This window comes from Ornithorhynchus anatinus, chromosome 1 (assembly GCF_004115215.2).
Source record: "Ornithorhynchus anatinus isolate Pmale09 chromosome 1, mOrnAna1.pri.v4, whole genome shotgun sequence".
Classification (NCBI taxonomy): Eukaryota; Metazoa; Chordata; class Mammalia; order Monotremata; family Ornithorhynchidae; genus Ornithorhynchus; species Ornithorhynchus anatinus.
Genome location: NC_041728.1, coordinates 97,399,203 through 97,406,049, shown reverse-complemented (window position 1 = coordinate 97,406,049; position 6,847 = coordinate 97,399,203).

Sequence of the window (6,847 nt, the reverse complement as noted above, 5' to 3'; positions counted from 1 at the left end):
TGGAGAACATTAAACAGAAAGAGAAAATCTCCTTCAGGCAGGAAAATGAAGCTCCGCCGGCCCTAGGCTGTTTGTCCGAAAGGAGCGGCTGGCAAGAATGCGCAATTCTGTTTTCTCGAAACCCACTTCGAACCGTAATTCGATGGAACGGACAACAGCAGCAGCAACAACATTTATTTATTTATTTATATTAATGTCTGACTCCCTCCCTTCTAGACTGTAAACTCGTTGTGGATGGTGAATGGGAATGTTTATTGTAGTGTATTCCCTCAAGCGCGTAGTACTTAGTGCAGAGCGCGTAGTACTCAGCGCTCTGCACCCAGCAAGCGCTCCATAAATACGATTCGATGAATGACAAAAATAATAACGACAATATTTATTAAAATTTTACTACGGGTCAAGTACTGCGCTAAACGTCAGTTGAGAGAAAACAAATAATCCGATAATTTGGTGAAATTACCTAGGGCAAACAAATCTAGTCCCGGGGCAGGGCCTCTGAGTAGCAAAGGGAGGGGGGCAGCGCTGTAGGGAGGGACGTCGGGGGTAGGTGTGGCGGGTGTGATTGCGGAAACGCGAAAAAAAAGCAAGCTCTGCGGCGGGAGTGCAGCCAGGCAGATCATTTCCCACGGAAAGAAATTCAGGTCAATCCTGACTCCGGCCACACCCCGCTGGACCCGCGAGAATCCTCGCCCGAGCTGAAGTCTATAACTCTGCGAATACAGGACAGACATTTAGCATACGCGTTTCAGCATCATATAGTCATACTATCTGTAGTTTGAGTACAGACATTTAGCGAGATATTTTATCTTCATCTTATATGTAATTTTACTATAAACTTTTAATAATATAATAATAATACTAATAATGTTGGTATTTGTTAAGCGCTTACTATGTGCCGAGCACTGTTATAAGCGCTGGAGTAGATGCAGGGTAATCAGGTTGTCCCACGTGAGGCCCACAGTTTTAATCCCCATTTTACAGATGAAGTAACTGAGGCACAGAGAAGTTAAGTGACTTGCCCACAGTCACACAGCTGATAAGTGGCAGAGCTAGGATTCGAACCCATGACATCTGACTCCCAAGCCCGTGCTCTTTCCACTGAGCCACGTTGCCTTTAGAATACATCATCTATGTATTCACCCTTAGCACCGACATTTAATGCATTCATTTAATGCATACATTTTGTCTTTATCCTTAGTACATTCGTTTTCGATATATATTTAGTACATTCATTTTGGACGTACTATTTTGCATGCTTTTACTATATCGTTTGTTCATTCAGTTACTGCACACACCTAGCAAAATCCATTTAGTGTTTAAATTAAGTATATAAATTTAGCGTATAGCATTAGTATGTCATTTTAGTACATTCATGTTGCAGTGGCATTTAGTACACATATTTAGTAACATTCATTCGTATGTGCATGGCAGTATATAAACGTAGCATATTCCTTTAGTACATTCGTTTATTACAGTCGTTGAATACACCCTAAGTATACCGATTTTTAAAAGTCTCAGCGTCATTTAGCTTTCTGCTGATTGCATGTGAAACGGGACCCATTGCGGTTTTAGAAAATAAAATAAAATAAAAACGACATACTGCATTCTGTCATCTTAGGCTGGAAAAAATCTGGAAATTCTCCGCTTGCAGGTTCCAGGACGCACGGAAGGGGAAATCTGGTGAAACTATAACTTATCCCCCCGTTTTTAGGGCTTCCCTTTTGTCGGAGGCGATGCGGATTCCGGGGATTCGGTTATAACGTGCCGTGGAGTGCTGATGTACTGAGTAGAGAGTGGAGACGTTTGGTACAAGCAAAGGTCTTTCTCTCGCTCGCTAGCTCTTTGTACACCGATCTGACCGAATGATTCTCCAGAAACTGAACGACTTTTTCCAAACATAGCCCCTCTGTCCCGGAACAGACCATTAGCAGGAGATGGTTCCAATTAAGTCTTGTCCGTATAGACGCCTCCCGCAGGTAAATATTTACACTAGAGAAGCGAAATTCCCGGGCTGCCCCTGCTCAAAAGTAATCTTACCCCTCATCTTTCTCCTTCCCAGGGGAGGAACACCGGAGTCTCTCTCTCTCTCTTTTTCTCTCTATCCCTCCCTCCCACCCCGCATCGGACCACTTTTCTTTGGTAAAAAATCTACTCTTTGCATAAGGTATACGTTTTCCTAAATGTCTGTGGTTCCTAAAAAAAAAATCTTTTTTATTACACGCTCAATGCACCGTCACTTTTTATACGAACTTTAAAAAACAAGTTAAAAGCCAAGTTCAAATAGAGCCGTCAAACAGCTTTCCCCGAGCTCCATAATCGAAACTAATTTCGAGGGCGCGTGATGAATAACAAAGAACCCTCTGTGGCCGAACGATTTTCCTGCGTGATCTACCCTCTGAGATCCACTGGGAGCTCGTTGTTTGGTAGGGATTGTCTCTATCTGTTGCCGAATTGTTCTTTCCAAGCGCTTAGTACAGTGCTGTGCACACAGTAAGCGCTCAATAAATGCGATTGAATGAATGAATGAATGACACCACGGGGCTCGGGCTGTCCGATCTGGTCAAACGCACCGGAGAAACCATGTGTCCCTCCGGCCTCCCTGCAGGGCGTGTGTGTGTGTGTGTGTGTGTGTGTGTGTGTGTGTGTGTGTGTGTGTGTGTGTGTGTGTGTGTGATGTATGTATGTGTGTGTGTGATGAGACGGCGAAAACCGTTCAAGGCCCCGCCGGACAACCGACAGTTTAAGAAGTTTTTTTGCCCCGGGGAACAAATCTTGCCTAGTGGAAAGAACCGGGCCTGGGAGTCAGAAGGACCTGGGTTCTAACCCCTCCTCTGTCACTTGTCTGCTGTGTGTCCTTGGACAAGTCATTTAACTTTTCTGTGCCTTAGTTACCTATCTATAAAATAGGAATTAATGCGAGCCCTATGTGGAACATGGATTGTGTCCAATCTGATTGGTTTATATCTATCCCAGCGCTTAGTCTGGTGCACAGTGAGTGCTTAACAAATACCATTTATATATACAAAAATAGAACTCGCTAGATTCGAGCGCTCAGAGAATTGGTTCCGCGATCCATGGATTTGCCTCTTCCTGTCCCGTAGGAGGGATCCGACTCTCGGGAGTAAGCCCGGCCGGGGTGGGGGTCTGGAGATTTGGAGGTACCCCCTCGACCCTGCCCCCCATCACCTTCCCCGCCCCAAAGCGCTTGTGTATATTAATACATACTTATTATTCTATTTATTTTATTAATGTGTATAAATTCTATTTAACTTTTTTGATGCTATCGACGCCTGTCTACTTGTTTTGTTGTCTCTCCTTCTTCTAGACTGTGAGCCTGTTGTTGGATAGGGTTTGTCTCTATCTGTTGCCGAATTGTTCTTTCCAAGCGCTTAGTACAGTGCTCTGCACACAGTAAGCGCTCAATAAATGCGATTGAATGAATGAATGAATTAATTACCATTCTAGGCCGGATCGGGTCTCGCGGGTTGAGCCCCGACAGGGTCTCCCTGGCCCTGAGTAAGGGACTGTTCTCAGAGCTTTACCTTTCCTCTCTCGCGTCCCTTGGGTGTTGGCAGAAAGAACTGCCACGCCGCCCCCCTTGCAGTTGCCGAACCTCTTTCCCAGACCAACAGGTCCCGTCCAAACCCAGCCTATGGACATGAGCAGGACTCCTACTTTTCTTCGCCCGCCCGGAGCAGAGAGGGCGCGTACATAGGAGCTGCAGCGCGGGGTCCGCGTGACCAGGGAGAGCTGTTTATTGGTTTTAGGAATATTTTTGAACACTAATTGGCACTTTTCAACACCCTCCACCTCATATCTGACGACCTTGAATGTGCAATTTCTCAGCAGCAGGTGCGTTGCAGTGCGGCACAATCCGAGTCATTAGGACCTGGGTTCTAGTCTCGGTTCTGCCACTTGCTGCTGTGTGACCTTGGACAAATCACTTCATTTTTCTGTTACTCTGATCTCATCTGTAAAATGGGGATTACGACCGTGCGCCCCCGGTGGGACAGGGACTGCGTCCAACCTGATTACCTTGTATCTACCCCAGTGCTTCGAACATTGCTTGGCACGTAGTAAGCGCTTAACAATGACAAAAAAAGAAAAAAAGCAGCTGGTCCTCCCACCCACTCCGGTCAGCTCAGCCCTAACCCTCGTTCAACCCTGGGCCCAGCCCCATCTAGCCCGAGCCCCATCTAGTCCCAGTCCCAGCCCAGCCATGCCCTGGCTGAGGTCGCGAGCCCATATTCGGGCTAGGTTCGGGAAAGTTCTGCAGTGTTATTCATTTTATTTGATGCTGCCTTTCTGGGATAAGGGACGGACTGGGGTCTCTGGGTCCTCCCCACTGCCGTGTATTTCCCTCCGTCCCCTCAGGACACCCTCCTTTCCCAGAAAGACCCGGCGGGGGGCCCAGACACGCAGATTTTGAGGTTTACGTTATGACCAGTTAGCCCGGCCCTGTGCGCTGGACCTTACCAAATTCTGACCCCAGGAGCCTTATCTGGCAGGGAAATGGAAGACATCCCACATAATAATAATAATAATAATAATGGTATTTTTAAGCTCTTACTATGTGCCAAGCACTGAACTAAGCGCTGGAGTGGATACAAGCAAATCGGGAACCCCTTCCCCACTCCCACGGGATCCCCCCATGCTTCTTTGCACCCCTTCCCGGCAAGGGTCCCCTCGGGGGACCAAGTTAAGGGCTACTGGACGAGCGGAGGGGACAGACCCGTGGGTTCGTGGGGTGGGGCAGACCCACGGCAGCCGTCCTCCCCCCACTTCGTTTTTCCATCCCTGTGCATCCCAAAAGCGCTGCCGGAAGCGGCTTGGGCTCCGGACTTTCCCCTGTTTGGGAGCAGGGGCGGACTCTCACAGGCTGGAGCTGGTTATTGAGCTTGCTCTGGGAAGGGGGCGAAGGTCCAGAGAGTTTTGGGCCTTTACCACTCACACGATCCTCCCTTCTCCTTTCCCTCTTTCTCCGCTCCAGACCTGCGTGGCTTAGTGAAAGAGCAAGGGCTTGGGAGTCAGAGGTCGTGGGCTCTAATTCCGACTCTGCCACTTGTCTGCTGAGTGACCTTAACTTCTCTGGGCCTCATTTACCTCATCTATAAAATGGGACTTAAGACTGTGAGCCCCACGTGGGACACCTGTTTACTTTGTATCTACCCCAGAGTTTAGAACAGTGCTTGACACATAGTAAGCGCTTAATAAATACCATTATTATTATTTATTTATTCCCTCTTCTGACCCCGCTCATCCCGCACGGAAACCTGGCCCACAACCCATCCCCCAGTCACCCGGACAGCAGACAGCCCGTGAAGTTCGGGAGCGCCCCACATCTCGTATCCACCCCAGCGCTTAACCTAGTGCCTGGAACATAATAAGCGCTTAGCAAATACCATTATTTTTATTAATTGTATTAATAAATATTAGTACTATTATCTTTCTTTCTCAGAACGTGCCACTGGGAATTAACTTCCCGACAGTCGTGCTGGTACCAGACAGTCAGATAGACCAACAGACAGACACCCCCTTCGGCGTAGGAACACACACATTCATTCATTCATTCAATAGTATTTATTGAGCGCTTACTATGTGCAGAGCACTGTACTAAGCGCTTGGAATTAACAAGTTGTCAACAGATAGAGACAGTCCCTGCCGTTTGACGGGCGTACGGTCTAATCGGGGGAGACGGACAGACAAGAACAATGGCAATAAATAGAGTCAAGGGGAAGAACATCTCGTAAAAACAATGGCAACTAAATAGAATCATACGCGCGCGCGCGCACACACACACACACACACTATAGAGATATATACCCATTCAGACACGCTCACACACTCGCAGGTGCACGCACACACACACACCCACAGATCGACAGATGTATAATCAGACCCACTGACAGGGACACAAACCCATAAATCCATGCACACAGGCCTCTCCTCCTCCCTAAAACAGTATGCACACAGGCAAACAGACACACAGACAAACTCACAAAAAGATCTACAGGCAAGTAAATTTTAAACACAGGCTCACACACACACACATAAGATACAGAGAGTATATACACCCAGTCAGACACGCTCACACACTCACACACAGATAGGTACATAATCAGACTCGATGACAGGGACACAAACCCAGAAATCCATACACACAGCTCTGCCTTCCCCTCCTTCCTGAAACAGTAGGCACACAGGCAAATAGACACACAGGCAAACTCACAAAAAGATCTACAGGCAAGTAAATAAACACAGGCTCACAAACACGCACACACACACGATATAGGGATTTTATACCCAGTCAGACACACTCACACACAGATAGACAGGAACATAATCAGACTCAGTGACAGGAACACAAACCCATAAATCCATACACACAGCCCTGCCTTCCCCTCCTCCCTGAAACAGTAGGCACACAGGCAAACAGTCACACAGAGTCACAAAAAGACCCACAGGCAAGTAAACACTGGCTCACACACACACGATATAGAGATTATATACCCAGTCAGACACGCTCACACACTCACCCACAGACAAATACATAATCAGACTCGATGACAGGGACACAAATCCATAAATCCACACACACAGCTCTGCCTTCCCCTCCCACCTGAAACAGTAGGCACCCAGGCATATAGGCACATAGACAAACTCACAAAAAGACCCACAGGCAAGTAAATAAACACAGGGTCAAACACAATATAGAGATGTATACGCAGTCAGACAAGCTCACACCCTCGCAGACAGACACACACCCCCATGGAGATATGCGCCCAGCCACACAAGCACATACAGTGGCACAAATCTCACGTGGCTCCCTTACCTCCTTCGCTCCTCT